The 21,915-nt window shown below is 38.3% G+C and overlaps 1 pseudogene; it reads right to left on the bottom strand.

Annotated features, from left to right (window-relative positions):
• Positions 1–53: 53 nt before the first annotated feature.
• Positions 54–3,451, bottom strand: LOC110151436 (T-cell surface glycoprotein CD1b-2-like; annotated as a pseudogene).
• Between the last annotated feature and the right edge of the window lie 18,464 nt (positions 3,452–21,915).

The raw sequence follows: 21,915 nt of genomic DNA, 5'->3' as shown, positions 1-21,915 counted from the left end.
AGTTTCAGGGTTCCTGGATACTTATTCCAAATGGAAAAGGAGACATTCAGGGCTCATGAGATATTCTGATATGACCTGTTAAGAACACAGCAAAAAAATTGCTCTTCTTAAGTGATATTTGTATACTATGTTCATAGCAGCCTTATTCACAATAGGCAAAAGTGACTGTTGAATTAACCCAGTGTCTGTTGAGAGATGAACAGGTAAACGAAACATTTAAAAGGGAAGAAATTTTAATACAGATCACCACATGAATGAATTATGAGGACATAATGCTAAATGTAATAACCATTCACAAAAATGCAAATGATTCCACTTCTAGAAGTACCTAGAGTATAGAGGTTCATATAGACAGAAAGTAGAATGCTGGTTGCCAGGGTCTGAGGGAGCAAGGATTAGGGAAAGTGGTTTAATGGGCCTAGACTTTTAGTTTTTCAAGATGAAAAGAGTTCTAGAGACTGGCTGCATAAAATGTGAATGTAGTTAGGACTACTAAACTATATGTGTAAAAATGGCTAGTGCAGTAAATTTTCCATGATGTAATTTACAGCAATTCTTAAAAAATAAATTTACCTATAGATGGGAGTTGGGGAAAGCTTCTAGTGGAAATATTGAGGCTAAAAGGGCATAATATTAATAGATAAAATGGAGGGAAAGAATAAAAGGATGGACAGAAAAGAAAGATTAAAAAATGAAAACTCACCAGTGTCTACAAAACCATATTGCCAGACATATCTAAAGGATCAAGGAGGGCACTATTATTGCCACAAGTATCAAGCCAATGGATGCAGGGTGTCCTGGCAATTGGGAGAAGACAAAGGGATATCACTTCGAACCTATTCTCTAGTTCTCCAGGCCTTCTTGCCCACCGGAGTGTCAACACACACTGTTACCTGCTTTTGATGATTGGACATCTCTGATTCCCTTTCTCATATTCCCAGATGACATATTCTCACAGTCACCCTCAGTCTCTTCTTCTGGCCCCATCCCACCCAGTTTATAGTCCTTCATTCTTACCTATTGCCTGCCTCAGATCAGTTATTTTCATGCCTCTGGCACTGTAGTCCCAGAAATAAACCTCAAACTCTGTCTCTCTTTCTTTGTCTCTCCCTTCCTACCTCTCCCTCTGTCACTCTTTCTTCCCCCTCTCCTTCCCTCCCTCCATAGCTCATCCATCAAGTCTCTCCCTTTCCTCAGGACTGCCCTCTGGGCTTGATGACCACCTCCCGCCCGTTCCCACCTCCTCCTCACCCCAGTACAGGATGACGTCCTGGTCTCCGAGACTGCTGTGCTTCGCTCGGCAGCTCAGGCCAGCCGCCTCCCCAGCCGCCACATCCAGGGTTACCCGGAGATACCACGTCCAGTCTGTATTGGGCATGACGTCTCCTTGCTGAGTGCCAGGCTGCTCCTGCTCACCCCTCACCCACGTCACCCACACGGGTTTTGGGTAGAATCCTGAGACGTGGCAGACCAGCCGCAGACTGCCAGGCCGGGGAGGGGGGCCACTGGACAGCCAGGCCTCCAGCTTCACTGGTGTAGGAAGCAGCAGTAAGAATGTCAGATTACGACACTAATCCAGAGCATGGGGACTCAGAAACCCACAGATTTGGACAGTTGCCTCTTCCACTCCTATGGGAATCAGCTCATTTATTTATTAAACACCTCTCAACTTAGGTATTTTCCACTTTTGAATTTAAAGAAGGTGCTGGAAAAAAAAATAAAATAAAGGTGCTGGGAGGTAAAATAGAAAAGTCTTGGGGAGAGAACAAGACTAACCTTGCTTCTGCAGTTCTGCCTTCCCTGCATCAAGAACACCCAGGAGATATCGAGGACAGGTTTCTGAGAGGAGCCTCTCAATGATATCAGATATGCCTGGATATTGAGTCATGAGTACACAAAACTTCTGCCCCCTGCTGCCACTGGCTGGTGCACGTACAGAGGAATGATTCTGGATCCTCACAAAGTCCATTCCTCCTAAAGCTCCTCTCAAAGAGCTTCCTATAGCCTCCCCAGAATGCAGCTCACAGTCTGCTTTGACTTGGATCACAAAAGGGTCTATGTAAAGGAAAACAGAGACAAGTTATTAAAATGCAAACAACGAAGAAAAGGATGAGGGAAAGGCATAGGCCTTTGGATTTTAGTGGCAAGAAAGGTCTGAGATATGAAATTATAACTCAAAAACCAATTGCAGTATTCAGGACTTTTCAGGAAGAAGAGCATTGGTTAGAGGTATGCCTATTGTAAACAGTGGCGATGGGTTCTTTTAAGGATGTACAGTGGCTAAGAGGGGAGAAGAGGAACAGTGTGTGATGGGGTCAGGAAGGCAGCATTCCAGGGTGAAGGGGAGGGTTATGCTGGGAGAGGAGATTAGGCAGCAGATGCTTGAGGATATGAATTTGAGGATGGGGAAGTCATACTTTAGTTCATTCAGGCACACGGTAGGAAAAGGAGTTTTTCTAGGTTTTGAGAGTGACAAGTGACATACACGCAAAACAGGAAATGGTACAAAGCAGGAACATCATCTATTACACAAAACTGTAAGAAACAGGAAGAATCTGGGATACTGGGTGGAGGTAAGGAGTCAGGGTTGGAGACTACTCTGGAGAGCTGTGTGCATGCAGTTGAGGGAAGGAGTGGATCATGATCAGCGGGAATAGTAGCCTGACCAAGAAAGAGAAAAGTCATTAAGAGTCTCTCCAGGTCAGAGGACTGTACTCACATTCCAACTAGAACTCACTGACATGGTCCTGCACAACCCGAGTGAATCCAATGAAATATACTCGGACTAGGTCCTGCAGTCCAGTCATCTCTTCATCCCTAAAGTTCCCCTTGGACCAGGGCTTCAGGGAAATGGTAGTGCCCAAGTCACTCTTCCAGCCTTGAATTTGCAAATCATCCAACAAGCCTGAGCCTTGGTTTGGAGCCCAGGAGCTGTTGACAAAGGTCCAAATATGGATGATATGGTAGAAGGTTGGCCACTGGAACACTGTGTTGGTGGAAGGTTGAAAAGAATGAGGAAAACTGTAGAATCAGGATGGAACGAAAAAGAACCCAGAGTCTGAACAATATAGAGCCTGAAACAGTTCTCCCCACAAGGCATCTGGCTCCACCCCCAGCCTCCAGAATGGAGGAGAGGGCTGGGGACATCAGAGCCCAGACCCTTAGCGGTAGGTGCGGCATGCTTTTTTTCATTTATTTTTATTAGTTGGAGGTCAATTACTTTACAATATTGTTGTGGTTTTTGTCATACATTGACATGAATCAGCCATGGATTTACATGTATTCCCCATCCCGATCCCCCCTGCCACCTCCCTCTCCACCCATAATTGAAGGGCATGCTTTTATCCAGAAGCCCAGCACCTCTGCTGGGGAGCAGCCAGTTACACTTAACATCTTCATTGTCACCACCTGGGAGGATAAGCGCTAGCAATAGAAGAGGTAGAAGCAGCATTTCACTGGGACATAGAACTTCTGACTCTCAGAGCTGGTATTTAATCTCTTATTTCAGCAAAGCTTTTTCTCAGTACTCTAAAGTGACTTCCTCTCTTCCCCAGCTGAAAAATCTGACCCAAATTGCATATCTCAGAAAAACTGCACCTCCCACAGCTTTAGATTCCCACCCTGCCTCTCATTTCCATTCCTTGAACTCAGTCTCCTTTATACTTACTACCTTGGAAAAGCATTTTTCCAAGGTAGTAAATGATGATGAAAGCTTATTTCACCTTCCCAATTCTTATTTCCACATCTTTGAAATAAGAGGATAATATTAAACAATTGCTCAGCTTCTAGTCTCTTTAATCTAGAATACCTTTGGCTTCTCTTCCTATCTTGTTCTCCCTCTCCCTTGCCTTCTCACCCCTGGCATTTTTTCATTATCTCTTCCCAACATCTCAATGGCCCTTCTTTCTTACCTCATTCTTCTTACCTGGTTTTTTAATTCCATGTTAAATTTTCTGAGTGTGCATGTGTGTTAACAATCACTGTCTTTTTTATATTTCATTCTGGGACCCAAATCCCAGAATTAAATATAATAAATAGTTTCTATTCTGAGCAAAATTGTCTTATGCCACAGGAATTTTTGAGGCTGAAAATTACATTGGCCAATGGTATGTGACCTTCTTTTCAGTAGCTCTTCTCCTCTACTACTTTCAGTAACCAATCTTCATGAGACAAATAAAACTTCAGGAATTATGCCCCAGCTTCAGGCCATGCCAAAATAACTTTTTGTAGTAGGCTCATTAACAGTAGAACTTCCTTCTCCTTTTGTAATATTTTATAATCTCCATCTATATTTTGGTCTTTCCTATTACCAAATAAAGCATTGCTATGTCAGCAAGTAACCTGGCATTTTTTTCAACAAAAGTTCAGAGGTGTTTGTCTTAAAATGTCATATCCTATGTCCTCTTTATATGCATTTGGCAAGTTTTAACAATACATTTAGCATTTGCTGGAGAAATATTTGGACTGTAATCAATACATTGGCTCTCAGGATAATTCTTGGTTTTCTCCACTCAGGAAAAATATTCCAAATTTGTGGATATATATCATCTACATTTTGAGTGTAAGGAGAAGTTTTCACTAAGTCATCTTATTTACATAGATAAGAAGACACAAAATGAGTAATAAAACATTCTTTTTTCCTGGAAATAAATCAAAATAGACTTCATCCAAGACTATCACTACCTAATTATAAAATCAAGGATAAAAAATTCCAAAGTAAGGAAGTTTGAACAATATTCCTAGAATCCAGTACATAGTATAATCTAATTCACTTTTCGTGTAACAACCACAGACAACAGCATTCACACAACATTAACTGCCTGTACATGATGACATTGCATCATTGTTTGTTCTTTGTAAGCTTTGAGCTGGACACTCAACATTCAGTTTATACAACATACTCTAGATTCACTGGCATGAGCAAATTTTATGTATGGGCATAATGAGTAGGTAATTCTCTCATACAACAAATATAGCACTGACAGTGAGGTGGTAGTAACAGAGAGGTAGTGTAGGTAGTCTTAGAATACCAAATGGGTCAGTGTGAGTGGCCACAGTACCTTGGTGTACATTCACAGAGAGACCTGCCCTGAGGATGGGGACACACCATAGAAAGGGAGATTCTGGAAACTCCAGCCCCCATTTCAGGGAGTCAGACACTGGAAAAGTGAATGTGTGCTCGTGTACTGTTGTTACCATCACCATTAGTCTCTCCTACTTGGTTAAACTTGGTTAAAGGTACTGACAGACTCACTGGAACTGAAGATGATGGCCAGGGAAAGGGGCCCTCAGGACTTAATTTTTGTTCCGTACTGATACTATAAAACACAGTCTGGTTTTCTTGGGCTCCCCTAGTGGCTCAGATGATAAAGAATCTGCCTGCAATGCAAGAGACCCATGTTCAGATCCTCTCTCAATAGTCCATGTTGCCAAAGCAAAAACCTGAGTGAAAACAAATCATTTCTGAATCTCAGTTACTCCAATCAAGATGCTCAGAAGACAAGGTCCTGTCTTTATTGGTGAAGAGCAGAGTGAAAGGGTATCAATGAAAAGGTAAAAATTTACCTCTGATTCCCTTAAGTTGCCTACAAAAATAAATACAAAAAATATCTTACAGTTTACTCCAAAAGCAGGAAAAACATACACCTGGGGTCCAGAATTAAGATTTCTAAGCCTGAGGACAACAGAGGACCTTCCACTGAAGTACAAGGCAGGTGTCCAAAGTGAGATGGTATCTAATGGTTGCCTGAGGGCAGCTACTGTGTGCAGTCTTATACAGTCTGAGTGGTGGTCACAGTATCTAAGAGTATTAACATTAAATACAAATGGAGTCTGAATTTGAGAATTTCCTGAGCAGACAACATTTAAACCATGTAAGAAAAACTAAATCTGGCTTATTTCATGAATGTAAGTGAAATTTAACCTAGATTTATTTTTTTTGTAAATGGCTCTGACAATCTTAAAAGAAATATAGTCATCTTCCTAAAAATGGCATGAGAAACTTCCACTGTAATAACCAATCATGGTAAAAATTAATAGCGTCCTCATTTTTCCTAGTAAGTCATTCCGTAAATTCACGTCCCCAAGCTTCACAGCCATCTTTGAATGTGGAAGCTCCCTGTTTGTGAACTGTTTTTATATCCACAATAAACTCTTACTAAATATTACTCGTTTATTTGGGGATTTTAATTTTGACATTTCTGGGTTTTGAGCAAGATGTTACACTAAACAAAAGAAATTGAAGCAAATGAATAGCCTGTGGTATTACTTTTTGTTTTTAATGTGATTTTAACCAAGTGCTGTTAACAGTAGATCTGAAAATGACCAGTATATTTTGATCTACTTATTTATGTATGCACTCATTCATTTTTTTTTAACAAGTACTTATTGAGTGACTACTGTTTGCACATATAATAGCTCTACACTACCTCTTCACCACCCAAATTGTCATCACCCACCCCAACTTAGGGCTTCCTTCATGGTTCAGATGGTAAAGAATCTGCCTGTGATGTAGGAGACCCGGGTTCAATCCCTGGGTCTAGAAGTTTCCCTAGAGAAGGAAATAGCAACCCACTCCAGTATTCTTGCCTGGAGAATCCCATGGACAGAGGAGCCTGGTGGGCTACAGTCCATGGGGTCCAAAGAGTCGGACACAACTACACACTAACACATCCCACATTATGCCAAACTTGAAAGTGAATTCATGGACTCCCTTTTAGCTCAGTAACATTGCTTGGCTTAGTCTTGTCCAGGATCCATAGATTCCTTTTTTTCTTAATATATATATATCTTATTGAAGTATAATGGACTTACAGTGTTTCATGTACACAGCAAGGTGATTCAGTCATACATATACATATATATTATTTTTGAAATTATTTTTCATTATAGATTATTACAGATATTTACTACAATTCCCTGTGCTATACAGTAAACCTTGTTGCTTGTTGCATATCTATTTTTTTATTAGAAATCTAGCATTCTATTCATGCCAAGTCAAACAAGTGGAATCAAAATGTCATTAATTTTTAATTAGGCAAAAATTCATGCTGTCTAAATTATATGTTAATGCACATTATTTATACATATGTATACAGAAGTTTTTCTACTACTCTTGATAAAGGTTTGAGAAAGAACACAGAACAAAAACCAAGAGATGGAGAAATTGGAAAACATAAATTAAATGAAATGGGAGCTCTGAATATGAAATAGAAACAATGAAGCAAACTAGACAAAAGTATAAGATCATCATACAGTCCAGTTATTTTTAAGCATGGCTGCTCATTAGAAACACATCTGGAGCTCTGGAAAAAAGAAAAGTAATACCTGAGCATATGTATTTTTCAAAAAATTCAAAGATAATTCTGATATGCATCTGGATTTTGAAAAGTTATAAGAGGTCTTTCTATTAAACTGTAGTTTTGGTGATATAGAGTTCTATTTTTCTGGTGACCAATCATGACACAATGGTATTAACTGAGTAATACTTACATAATCACAATAGTAAAAGATGTTTATGTTTCACAATCAATAGCCAGACAAAAAACAAAATTACAGTTGCAAGCCATAATGGGAACATGATTAACTTAATATAAAATAATTACATATAATTTGGGGGAGGGGGTAAGCAGAGTGATGTGATAAGTGGAAGTGCATGCATGCACATGTTTTCATCTGCTCAGCCAGTCTGTGACTTTTGGTCGGTGCCTTTAATCCATTTACATTTAAGGTAATTATTGATATGTACGATTCTATTACCATTTTCTTAATTGTTTTGTGTTTATTTTCCATAGGTCTTTTCATTCTCTTGAGTTTCCTGCCTAGAGAAATTCCTTTAGCATTTGTTGTAAAGTTGATTAGGTGGTGCTGAATTCTCTTGACTTTTACTTGTCTGGAAAGCTTTTGATTACTCCATCAGATATGAATGAGAGTCTAGCTGGGTAAAGTATTCTTGGTTGTAGTTTCTTCTCTTTCATCATTTTAAATGTATTGTGCCATTCCCTTCTGACTTGTATAGTTTCTGTTGAGAAATCAGCTGATAGCCTGAAGGAAGTTCCCTTGCATGATATTTGTCATTTTTCCCCTTGTTGATTTTAATATTTTATCTTTGTCTTTAATTTTTGTCAGTTTGATTATATATGTCTTGGTAGGTTTCTTCCCTAGGTTTATCCTGCCTGGGACTTGCTTCGCTTCCTAGACTTGATTGACTATTTCACTTCCTATATTAGAGATATTTTCAGCTATTTTCATCAAATATTTTCTCTTCAAATATTTCAGGATCCATAGATTCTTAAGTATTAGAGAAAAACTTCAAAACTGATCTGAAAGGGACATCTTTCCAGTGAAAATTTTCCTGCCTCCCCAGTTACTTGGACACAGAAAGATTTAAACTTCTGAGACAGACTGATTGACTGATTAGTTAAGGTTCTCTACCTTTTAAGGCTGCACATAGTGAGGTCCATATCATCCTTGTAGCTGACTAGCAGATACAGATCCAGGTAAATCTGGATTTCAAATTCTAGTATCAAATTCTATTTTATTATCTGCTGCTTCTGCTATTGATGAGGAAACTACTGATAGTCTACCTGTTACTACTTTATAAGCAATTTTTCTCTCCAAAGATTTTCCATCTTTTCTTCCATTATTATATAATGGACCATCTTAGACTCTAGAGTTTCTAATATGGTGGGAATATCTCACAATTGTTTATTCATTTTTCACTGAGGTGAAACATAACAAAAATTACTCATCTTAAAATGCACAATTCACTGGCTTGTACTATACTACTATGTTGTGCAACCACCAGCTCTAACAACTTCCAAAACGTTTTTGTCACCCCCAAAATATCCTGTACCCATTAAACAGTGACCACCCTCCATTTTTCCTTCACCTCAAACCCCTACCAATAATCTTCTTTCTTTCCCTATGGATTTACCTATTTGAGATATTTCTTTTAAATGGAATCACATACTATGTGTCCTTTAGTGTCTAATTTCTTTCACTTAGCATAATACACTTACTGTAATATTTTTGGAGTACATCAAGGCTGCATCATGTATTACTCCCTCATTTCTTTTTTGGCTGAATACAGTCCATTGTATTTACATACATTTTTTGTGTTTGTTTGTTTATTCACTCATTAATGAGAAGACATACGGCTATTTCCTCCTATTTACTATTCACTATTGTGAATAGTGCTTCTATGTACCTCCATGTACAAATATTTGTTAGAACATCTGTTTTCAGTCATTATGGGTATTACACCTAGAAGTGGAATTGCTGAGTGAAATGATTACCTCAATGTCTAATTTAGTGTAATATTCAGTTTTCCATAGCACCTGTACAATCTTACATTCCCACAAGCAATGTGTGAGGGAAGGAATTTTAGATGGGTGGATAGATACATACATACATATATAATAGATGTATACTATACTAGGGGTAAAAATTAACATTTTAAAATGCGCATTATTAACTATTCAAAATAAAAATAAACTAATAGTAATAGAGAATTTTTAAATACTTTTTGCAATTCTCTTGAACATCTGACTTAGTAGAACACAGCTATGTTTTCATATCTGCTCCCAAATACAATCTGCTGTCCTAGGTCTCTGGAAAACAATATACACTAAAATAACATCTTGGTGTTGGTATAAAAATAGCTTTGAACTCGTCATGAGCCGGCAAGTGTCCCTGAACACACCTCAAGAACGACTGACCTAGATCTGGTACTTCTTTAGGGGATGTGTGAAGGTATCATGTTTTCTAATTTAGAATATTTCTAAAAAAGATTCATTTTAAATAACTATCTCATTACCCTGAGGTAACCAAAGGCAGAATGAATACTTGATTCTTTCCATATATTTACCAGTTTTTGAGAGATTGAATTGTTTATACCGCTTCCTAGGAGAACAATGGGTAAGCTTTTGCATTATTGAACACTCATGAATTTCAGCATACTAAAAATACTTGAATCTATCTTGGCCATTGTTTTTCTTGAGGTTCAAACTGTCCCAACTGTGACACAGGAGCCTTTTAAAGCCAGTCACTTATGAATCCTTTCAACATGGCTTTATCATTGACCTTCACTTTACCTTCTGGTACGGCAAAGTTGTTCCAGACTCTTGTAGAAACTTCCTACCCCAAACTAGAAATTAGCCATTTCTCCAAGATGCTTTGGTGACTTTCAATGGGAAAATAATATGTGGAAACCATATTCTGAATCCTAAGCATTGGTTTGGGGGATTTTCAAGTGGCTAGGACCTTTTTCTAAAATCTAAATATTATGATTTTTTAAAATTTATACCTGACTTAGCAGCAGCAGCAGCAATAAATATACTTTATACATTTATGTATACTTCAAGTTTAAAACTACAGAGTTTTATTCATCCATCTCACATCAACTTTTCTTCTCCACAAAGAAAATCCTGGTTCCCAGGGAATCAACACAATTATGTACTCACTTAATCTCACTAGACATGATACTCTAAACTATCTATCTGTCCCACTGTACACTCAATCTCATTAGCCTATATGCACATGATGGTATTAGAATAACAATAAAAACCCTACCACCAAAAATATGATGTGGGGTAATTTAAGATTTGTTTTCTTACCCTACAGTGTATCCCTTGGAGACAAATAAATTTTTATGCTTTAGATCACCCTGACTTCTGGTGTGTTACAAACTTTATAAGCAGTTATGCTCCTTGTTGCATTTTGCTTTAATTTTTAGGGAATTGAAACTCTTGTTATTAAATGTCTATGTGGAGCAGGAAATCCTTAATGTCAGAGTTAGGAGCTCAGCAAATCCTTTCCCCAAATATTGATAATAATAGTTGGACAAAATTTTCAAAATAACCAATTTTAGATTTCTAGAAAATCACCAAAGATATGGAACAAAAGCTATTCAAAGAACTACCTGAACCTCAGCAAGAACAGTGGGAGGGGCAACTTAACATAGCCTTGTTTCCATGCTTTCTTTGACTTCTGGATACAAATATTTGGCAACGTCTTTGAGCTCCAAACTTCTCCAAGAACCATACACAATTTAAGCCCCGCCCAAATCACCCACAAGCACCAGATCTCATCTTTATTGAATCTTCTTGTCATTAGCAAGCACTTAGTTTGAGATTTTAGGAAGCTATAGCTGATATAATGCTACATGTTAGCCGTATTTTTTGCCTAGTGACCTATTCTTAAAATGCCTCTGTTTCTCTCTTATAATTGACTCAAGTCTATGTTATGAGTTCTGAGCAATGAAATGCAGTGTGCCGGAGATATAGCTTCCTCCAGGCCTGACCATGTAGACGATGGTGGCTGATCATCTCGCCATGCAGTGCCAGCCTAGAGGTCACCTGTTCCAGATGGCAGATATGGGAAAAAGGGCTGCCTGGCCTACATGAGGTTTGCTTGCATGAGAAATATACTTTGTTGTCTTTAGCCTCTAAGATTCTCGGGTTTATTTATAACTGCAACACAATTAACTTTACTGGTTAATATTGTTACCAAACCAAACTTGGGTCCACTTGTCCAACTCTCAGTAAAATCAATCTACTGACATTGAGTGATGGTGAAGAAAAATACAGCATTTATTGCAAGGTCCCCAGCATGGGACCAAGCAAGAAGAATGTGCAACTCATGCTTGAAAGACCTGAACTCCCTGAAGGCTTTCAAGGAAAGATTTTTTAAAGACTGAATGAGGGAGAAGGTCTCCAGGTGCATGATCAGCTTGTGCACACCCTTCTGATGGGTTGATGGTGAGATAACTGGGTGGTATTTCAGCAGTTAAAATCATCAACCTCTGATTCCAACTAGTCTTGGATTTACCTGATGGTGGTCAGCCTGCAGTTAACTTCTTCCACCTGGCAAAGGTTTTAGCATCTGCAAAACAGCACAAGGATATGGTTTGGAATATTATCTACGTCCCTTGAGGAGGAATTAAAGGTTGTTGACTTTGTTTTGTAACTAATCTATAATATTATCTTGTCATGCTTGACTATTTTCCTTTGTTTCTGCATTTCCTCACTTCTCCAATTAAGTTTGCCCTTGGGAATTCAGAGACTGCCTAGGAGGCAAAAGCTTTTCTACAGACAAAAAGCAGAGAACACTGGTTTTGTTCCCAGAAAGGCCATGCAGGGTCCTGCTCAGTTACAATATTATAGAACCCAGTAACTAGTATTCTTTCCCTCCTCCTGAATTCAGAACCAAATGAGATACAGATATAGAGGATAAGATATGTGGATCAAGTTGTCAATTTAATTTCTGATAGAATTTCTAGAGAATTTTCCTTAAGTGTGTAATCCAAGTAATCTTGCTGGCACTGAAAATTGAAGTGGCCTTACTCATTCTTATAAACTGTTTTTTTTTCAAGTCCAAAAATCCATATGTTGAAGCCCTAACTTCCTGTGTGGCTATATTTAGAAATGAAGCCTCTAAGAAAGTATTGATAACTGAGGTTAAATAATGTCCTGAGTGTGGGAACTTTTAATAAGAATCCCCAGAGAACTCTCGCCTTCTCTCTCTCTCCCTCCCTCTCTTTCCCTTTCTCTCTTTCTCCTATCCCCCACCCCCTGCTCAACACATGCACTGAGGAGAGGTCACATGAGGACATATCAAAAAGGTGGCTGTCTATAAGCAAGTCAAAGAGAGAACCTTCACCAGACTTCTCAAGAATTGTGAAAAAATATGTCTGCTCTTTTATGTAACCCAGGTTGTGTGTTTTGCTATGCAGTCTAGGCAGACTAATACACTCATCTAGTTCAGGCAATTCTGGAAAATCTTCAAGCACCCCCACCTGAGGGTTTGTTTCTAATCAAGTCAGGGGATGGAGGAGAGACCAGAGCTGACGCTTCTGACAGCAGCTTGGCCCCAGAGGCAAAGAGCAGGAAGAAGCTGTTGAGACATATCACAAACCCAGTTTCTCTCCTGGAGTCACCAATGAGCTAATTCACTCTATTGTCATGGGAAAGAATAGGAATAAGAAAAGAAACAAAAATATTTAGGGAAAATAAGAAGATATCAGCTCCACCCTCTGACATGATAATACCCATCCACTCATCCAAATGGAAACCTAGAAACCTGCATTTTTTGAAAACTTATCTCTCCTTTACTCCTCACAGTCACCACGGCATTTGTCTCCATAATCTATAAAATATGCCCCTTCCTCTCTAACCACACTATCATTTAGTTCTGCTTTCATCACATGTGACCCAGGTCAAGGCCACAACCCCTTATCTGGACAATGCAATCCAAACCCTCTCTCTTATCTTTTCAGCACTTTGGTCATCATTGCTACAAAAAAAAAAGCAAACCACATCATGTCAAGTTCATGCTTTAAATAGCTCATTTACTTTCATAAAAAATAATCCAAACTCCTATATATGTCAGTTTTATACACAAAGATTCATATATTAATGTATCACCACCCAACAAAAAGGGTTGAGGAGGTGAAAGGAGTGAGATGTGCAAGAAGGGAAACTGACAGACTATTTATATCAGGGAACATTTATGAACGTATATCCAAGAATCTGAAATCTGTATGAAATGCAACAGGGAGAGAAGGAGGTGGTTATATAATCTCTCTAGACACACATGATCCCCACAGAATAATCTGATATGGGTGGGACATCTTGATTAAATTCCAACCTGGGACTTCCCTGGTGATCCAGTGGTTAAGAATTCACCTTGCAACGCAGGAGACATGGGTTCAATCCCTGGTCAAGGAACTAAGACCCCACATCCCGCAGAGCAACTAAGCCCACACACCACAACTAGAGAGTCCATGCACAGCCACAAAATATCCCACACGATGCAATGAAGACCCACATGCCACGAGGAAGAATCGAGGTAGCCACATAAATAAATAAATATTGAAAAGAATGTATCCTGGCTGAGGGTCCTTGCCCATCGTGGGGGATCCCAGTGTTTTTCCTCTGTCACCAGTCTTCCCCAGGCTCCCTCTTCTTGCCCCATTGGTGCCTAGGCCACTGCTTTCCTCACGCTCACCTTTGCCTGGGCTCTGACCTGGCCTTCCACCAAACTCATGTCAGCGAGTGCTTTCCCCCTAGAGATCACTGTCCTCAGCCCTCCACTGGGGTGTGCCCACCCCACAGGGTCACACTCTACTCCATCATCCCCTCTCTACCAACAGAAACCGCACCCTCTGCCCACTTCCCTGCTCAAGAAACCACACTGCCTTTCATAACAAATCCCTTTTACTGGTCTTTCATTTCCCCATCAGCACTTCTTCAAGTGATTCTTTCCTTTTCCTGGCTCCCAGCAGCAGTCTCTGCTTCTCTTCTGGGTCCTCCTTCTTCTCACATCTACAGCAGTGGGAAGGGTACCACCCTGAGATTCAGGATAAACTTCTTATTTGAATACACTGATTATTGCCCAGGGTCTCAATTTCTCCCACTGTAAAATGACTGCACTAAAAGTATTTGACATTCTCCAGTTCTGCTTCAACTCTAACATTTTCTTACTTGGTTTGCATTTACATTTATTTTTATTTACATAGTCTTTTCTTTCTCTACCTCCTGGACCTCTTTTCTATGATTCTATAATATTCTCTATTTACCCTTAACCTGAGTCCCCTGGGTCTCTTTTCTCTTTTATCACCACTCTTCCCTATCCATTCATTCTAAGTGCTGCTCACCACCTTGGCTAAAGTTTGAAACCTAAAGTATTGCCTTATAACTGGACCTTAAGTTTTCTTTGTGTAAATATATTAGCAATAGGCAAAATGTTTTTTTGTAAGATAAAAGCCAAGAAATGAACAAGAAAAAACTACCGCAAGACAGAGGTATATCAGGTAAGCTATAGCTTTGTAAATTATTAATACATGCATATTCTGACCTCACAAGATGAATAAAATCTTTAAGAAGGAACTCAAATAAGACATTGAAAATAAGAGTGGGGAATGGAAGTTGACACTTAGGCTCCCCAGGGCATTGTCGTGAGTTAGTTCCCAAGACTTATGTCTATAGTAGCCACAAAGGTGAGGAGATAATGTCTTGAGATCATCCCCCCTCCTAAAATGCAAGTTGTCATGGGACTTTTAGGGGCTTCCCAGGTAGATCTAGTAGTAAAGAACCCTCCTGCCAATGTACAAAACATAAGACACATGCGTTTGATCCCTGGGTCAGGAAGATCCCCTGGAGGAGGACATGGCAACCTACTCCAGTATTCTTGTCTAGAGACTCCCATGGACAGAGGAATCTCATGGGCTACAGTCCATAAGGTCACAAAAAGTTGTACACAACTGAAGTAACTTAGCGTGCATGCATACATGGGACTTTTTACTACACCCTCAGTGAAACTGGATTAGGAAAAAAGAAAATCCACCCATATGAACAGGGAAATAATAAGAAAACTTATGGTTGCCTAATGCTCTGCCTAGAAAATTTTTAAATTATTCTTATGAAAGTTCTTAATCACAGGTTTGCTAACATGAGTTTGGCATTGAAAATATCTACTTAATTTTTAATGCCCAATCTAAGAATTTAATATCTTCCCCACCCAGAGATCAAACCCATGTCTTTTACATCTCTTGCATTGGCAGGCAGGTTATTTACCACTACTGACACCTGGGAAGCCCATATGCCACTATACCCTTGCCCATACCCACAGAATGCACAGGTGATACTGGAGATAAAGAACTTGCCTGCCAATACAGGAGATGTAAGAGATGTGTGTTCGACCTCTGGGTTGGGAAGATCCCCTGGAGGAGGGCATGGCAACCCATTCCAGTTTTCTTGCCTGGAGAATCTCATGAACAGAGGAAGCTGGTGGGCTACAGTCCTTGGGTATGCAAAGAGTTGGACATGATTGAAGTGACTGAGCATGCACAGAATGCACAAAACCTTTTCTAAACAACCAATTAAAAAAGAAAATCAATTCTAATCAACTTATGCTAGACAACAGACTGAATTACCTTGCCATGCTCTCTAAGTAAGATGATAATTTTTTTAATTTTCTTATTTCTTTGGATGATATATTACTTCTGGTGCTTTTTTTCAGCTTTTTTAAAAAACTGAAGTAGAGCTTACATAAACCTGTATATAAATCACAAGCATATGATATAATGATTCAGAATTTTTATATGTTATAATCCATTTGTAGTTATTATAAGATATTGGCTATACTCTCTGTGTTGTACAATATATCCTTGTTTGTCAGCTTTTTCAAATAAAAAGTTGTTGTCATTTCTGTTGTGTATTTTAAATGTTAAGTATCTCATAGCTATTTTTTTTTCCATTTACTTTTATTAGTTGGAGGCTAATTACTTTACAATATTGTAGTTGCTTTTGCCATACATTGACATGAATCAGCCATGGATTTACATGTATTCCCCATCCTGATCCCCCCTCCCACCTCCCTTTCCACCCGATCCCTCTATACAGAGTGAAGTAATCCAGAAGATAAAGACCAATACAGTGTACTAACATATATATATGGAATTTAGAAAGATGGTAACGATAACCCTATATGTAAAACAGAAAAAGAGACACAGATGTACATAGCTAATTTTTTAAAAGGTTTCAGACTGTTCACTTGGCAAAAGTAAACACAGAACTGAATTCTAGGGATTCATGACCAACACAATCTTCTTTTTTTCTAATATATGCTATCCTTGCTTTATGCAATTTCAATATATAAACGTTTCAGGTACCATGGGTTATTTAAATAAAGCCAAATCCCCAACAACATGGCTCAAATTTCAGTTACCACAGTATATTAAATATGAGTAATTGAATAAAGCACAAACTTTTTACTAGTAGCTCTTCATTTTATGAAGGACAGTGGAAATAAGAAATGTGCAATCAGTAACCAATGACATCAGTGATCAATCACAACACTTCTTTCAAAGCTTGTCAGTGACTGTTAATTCCATGCACAGCAAAATGTGTACAGTTGGCCCTTGAATAATGTGGTTTGAGTTATATGAGTCCACTTATAGGTAACTTTTTTTTTTCCCAGTTAATACAGTCTATAGTTCTACATAATCAGAGGTCAGTTGAATCTGCACATGTAGAACGGTGGCTTTGGAGGGCCAACTGTGAAATTATACATGGATTTTCAACTGCAGAAAGAGTTGGTCCCCTAACTCCAGATTGTTTCGGAGTCAACTGTACCTACATTATTTCCTTGTATTCCAATAATAAATCCATGTGACATTTAGATGGACAAAAATAGAAAAAAGAAATCAGCCAGCATGGATGAAAATGAAAATGCTAGAAGTGAGATTTGAATTGAATCTAAATGAAGCCATAGGAGATATAGCAGACCTGGGGAGTATCGATACCGCCACTGGTTGAGAAATTATAGATATGAACCTAAAGGAAACTTAGTGAAGGCAAACTTATCAACATAATGAGGAAAATAATTGTGAAAAAAGGATGAAGGTGTCCCAGATTAAGTGATGCCTATAGAAAATTTCACATTTGAGGAGCTCTTAATGTATCAAAAAATCAGTGTTAATTGGAAACTGATCCATTCTTAGAAGGAATTATGAAATTCCACCAAGGCCTAGAAAAGATATTCCATATCTATAAGTGATATGATGAGAATAAGGCAAGCATGGCTAAAACTGATCTAGATAAATACTTACAAGAAAATAAAACATTTAAATTCTGGACATTTCTATTGTTTTCAGTGTCGCTGTTGCTGTTCAGTCATTCAGCCACGTCCAACTCTTTGAAACCCCATGGACTGCTGCATGCCAGGCTTCCCTGTCCTTCGCTGTATCCCAGCGTCTGCTCAGACTCATGCTCACTGAGTTGGTGATGCCATCCAACCATCTCATCCTCTGTTGCCCTCTTCTCCTTTTCCCTTCAGTCTTTACCAGCATCAGGCTCTTCTTCAGTGAGTTGACTCTTATCAGGTGGCCAAAGTACTGGAGCTTCAGCTTCAGCATCAGTAATTCCAATGAATATTCAGGGTTGATTTCCTTTAGGGCTAACTTTTGATCAATCCCTTTAGGATTTGACTTTCAAATCAAAAATTATTTCCTTTTGATCTCCGTTGTCCACAGGACTCTCAAGAATCTTCTCCAGCACCACAGCCTCTTTTCAGTGTTCTCATTATTTTTCTCTGTTTCAATGTTTTCAGTGACAATGTGCTAAAGTAATACTAGTGTTACTATTTTTTTCAACTTCTCTTTACAGTTGACCCTAGAACACCATGGTTTTAAACTATGTGAGTCCACTTTTACATGAATTCTTTTCAATAAATATGCACTACAGCACTACACAATCCACAGATATTGAACCTCAGATATAGAGAGCCAGCCTCTGCACAGTTTTACACAGATTTCATGACCTCAACCCCCACATTGTTCAAGGATCAACTGTGTATTTATGACCAACAATAAGAAGATTTTGAATGCTTTGGCAAAAAATTTTAGAGGTGATGGAATGATCCTAATTTTCCCATCGATAATTTAAGGCTTTTTTCTTGGTTTCACCTTGCCATGATCATTTTTTAAAGTCCCACACAATCATGCAAAGAAAAAACTGACTTTACATTGTAAGATTTAGACTCAATATTTAAAAATAATTTATTAACATTCATAATATCTTCTTTTTGACATATCATTTTATTTTTTCTTTAAAGAAACCCTTAATCCTCTGAAGTTTGGGAGGAACAAGTACTTTGGCTTAGGATTATAATATCATTCTCTCTATGGTATTAATTTACTGAATATAAAGCCAAACAACTATTAAGTCTATCAATTCAAGGGATATTTTTAGAAGTATATATTTGGCCTGTTTTCTAAAACCCATAATTTTATCAATATCTTCAAATTTTCCAAAGAAGTATTGAAGATTACCACAAATTGAATTCTTAATCCTATGATGACATTAGCACCTCATCTTATATTTAACAATGATTTTAATTTTATATTTACTTATATTTTCAATACATTTCAATGCCTTTTGGGAAATTTTTGGTGATAGTACCATTCCTTTTTTTTTTCTATTTATTTTTACTAGTTGGAGGCTAATTACTTCACAACATTGCAGTGGGTTTTGTCATACATTGACATGAATCAGCCATGGAGTTACATGTATTCCCCATCCCAATCCCCCCTCCCACCTCCCTCTCCACCCGATTCCTCTGGGTCTTCCCAGTGCACCAGGCCTGAGCACTTGTCTCATGCATCCAACCTGGGCTGGTGATCTGTTTCACTATAGATAATATACATGCTGTTCTCTCGAAACATCCCACCCTCACCTTCTCCCACAGAGTCCAAAAGTCTGTTATGTACATCTGAGTCTCTTTTTCTGTTTTGCATATAGGGTTATCATTACCATCTTCGTAAATTCCATATATATGTGTTAGTATGCTGTAATGTTCTTTATCTTTCTGGCTTACTTCGCTCTGTATAATGGGCTCCAGTTTCATCCATCTCATTGGAACTGATTCAAATGAATTCTTTTTAATGGCTGAGCAATATTCCATGGTGTATATGTGTACCACAGCTTCCTTATCCATTCGTCTGCTGATGGGCATGTAGATTGCTTCCATGTCCTAGCTATTATAAACAGTGCTGCGATGAACATTGGGGTGCACGTGTCTCTTTCAGATCTGGTTTCCTCGGTGTGTATGCCCAGAAGTGGGATTGCTGGGTCATATGGAAGATCTCTTTCTAGTATTTTAAGAAATCTCCACACTGTTCTCCACAGTGACTGTACTAGTTTGCATTCCCACCAACAGTGTAAGAGGGTTCCCTTTTCTCCACACACTCTCCACCATTTATTGCTTGTAGACTTCTGGATAGCAGCCATCCTGACTGGCGTGTAATGGTACCTCACTGTGGTTTTGATGTGCATTTCTCTGATAATGAGTGATGTTGAGCATCTTTTCATGTGTTTGTTAGCCGTCTGTATGTCTTCTTTGGAGAAATGTCTGTTTAGTTCTTTGGCCCATTTTTTGATTGGGTCATTTAATTTTCTGGAATTGAGCTGGAGGAGTTGCTTGTATATTTTTGAGATTAATCCTTTGTCTGTTGCTTCGTTTGCTATTATTTTCTCCCAATCTGACGGCTGTCTTTTCACCTTGCTTATAGTTTCCTTTGTTGTGCAAAAGCTTTTAAGTTTCATTAGGTCCCATTTGTTTATTTTTGCTTTTATTTCCAATATTCTGGGAGGTGGGTCATAGAGGATCCTGCTGTGATTTATGTCGGAGAGTGTTTTGCCTATGTTCTCCTCTAGGAGTTTCATAGTATCTGGTCTTACATTTAGATCTTTAATCCATTTTGTGTTTACTGTTGTGTATGGTTAGAAAGTGTTCTAGTTTCATTCTTTTACAAGTGCTTGACCAGTTTTCCCAGCACCACTTGTTAAAGAGATTGTCTTTTTTCCATTGTATATCCTTGCCTTCTTTGTCGAAGATAAGGTGTCCATAGGTTCGTGGATTTATCTCTGGGCTTTCTATTCTGTTCCATTGATCTATATTTCTGTCTTTGTGCCAGTACCATACTGTCTTGATGACTGTGGCTTTGTAGTATAGTCTGAAGTCAGGCAGGTTGATTCCTCAAGTTCCATTCTCTTTCTCAAGATTACTTCGGCTATTCGAGGTTTTTTGTATTTCCACACAAATTGTGAAATTATTTGTTCTAGTTCTGTGAAAAATACCATTGGTAGCTTGATAGGGATTGCATTGAATCTATAGATTGCTTTGGGTAGTATAGCCATTTTGACAATATTGATTCTTCCAATCCATGAACACGGTATATTTCTCCATCTGTTTGTGTCCTCTTTGATTTCATTCATCAGTGTTTTATAGTTTTCTATGTATAAGTCTTTTGTTTCTTTAGGTAGATATATTCCTAAGTATTTTATTCTTTTTGTTGCAATGGTGAATGCTATTGTTTCCTTAATTTCTCTTTCTGTTTTCTCATTGTTAGTGTATAGGAATGCAAGGGATTTCTGTGTGTTAATTTTATATCCTGCAACTTTACTATATTCATTGATTAGCTCTAGTAATTTTCTGGTAGAGTCTTTAGGGTTTTCTATGCAGAGGATCATGTCATCTGCAAACAGAGAGAGTTTTACTTCTTCTTTTCCTATCTGGATTCCTTTTACTTCTTTTTCTGCTCTGATTGCTGTGGTCAAAACTTCCAAAACTATGTTGAATAGTAGTGGTGAGAGTGGGCACCCTTGTCTTGTTCCTGATTTCAGGGGAAATGCTTTCAATTTTTCACCGTTGAGGGTGATGCTTGCTGTGGGTTTGTCATATATAGCTTTTGTTATGTTGAGGTATGTTCCTTCTATTCCTGCTTTCTGAAGAGTTTTAATCATAAATGAGTGTTGAATTTTGTCAAAGGCTTTCTCTGCATCTATTGAGATAATCATACGGTTTTTATCTTTCAATTTGTTAATGTGGTGTATTACATTGATTGATTTGTGGATATTAAAGAATCCTTGCATTCCTGGGATAAAGCCCACTTGGTCATGGTGTATGATTTTTCATTAAGAAACAAAGAGAGAAGAACCAAATTAACAAAATTAGAAACGAAAATGGAGAGATCACAACAGACAACACTGAAATACAAAGGATCATAAGAGACTACTACCAGCAGCTCTATGTCAATAAAATGGACAACTTGGAAGAAATGAACAAATTCTTAGAAAAGTATAACTTTCCAAAACTGAACCAGGAAGAAATAGATCTTAACAAACCCATCACAAGTAAGGAAATCGAAACTGTCATCAGAAATCTTCCAGCAAACAAAAGCCCAGGACCAGATGGCTTCACAGCTGAATTCTACCAAAAATTTAGAGAAGAGCTAACACCTATCTTACTCAAACTCTTCCAGAAAATTGCAGAAGAAGGCAAACTTCCAAACTCATTCTATGAGGCCACCATCACCCTAATTCCAAAACCAGACAAAGATGCCACAAAAAAAAA

Source organism: Odocoileus virginianus, chromosome 5 (genome assembly GCF_023699985.2).
Source record: "Odocoileus virginianus isolate 20LAN1187 ecotype Illinois chromosome 5, Ovbor_1.2, whole genome shotgun sequence".
NCBI classification, from domain to species: domain Eukaryota; kingdom Metazoa; phylum Chordata; class Mammalia; order Artiodactyla; family Cervidae; genus Odocoileus; species Odocoileus virginianus.
Note: the sequence above shows the minus strand (reverse complement) of the source record. Positions and strands in the feature narration are given on the sequence as shown.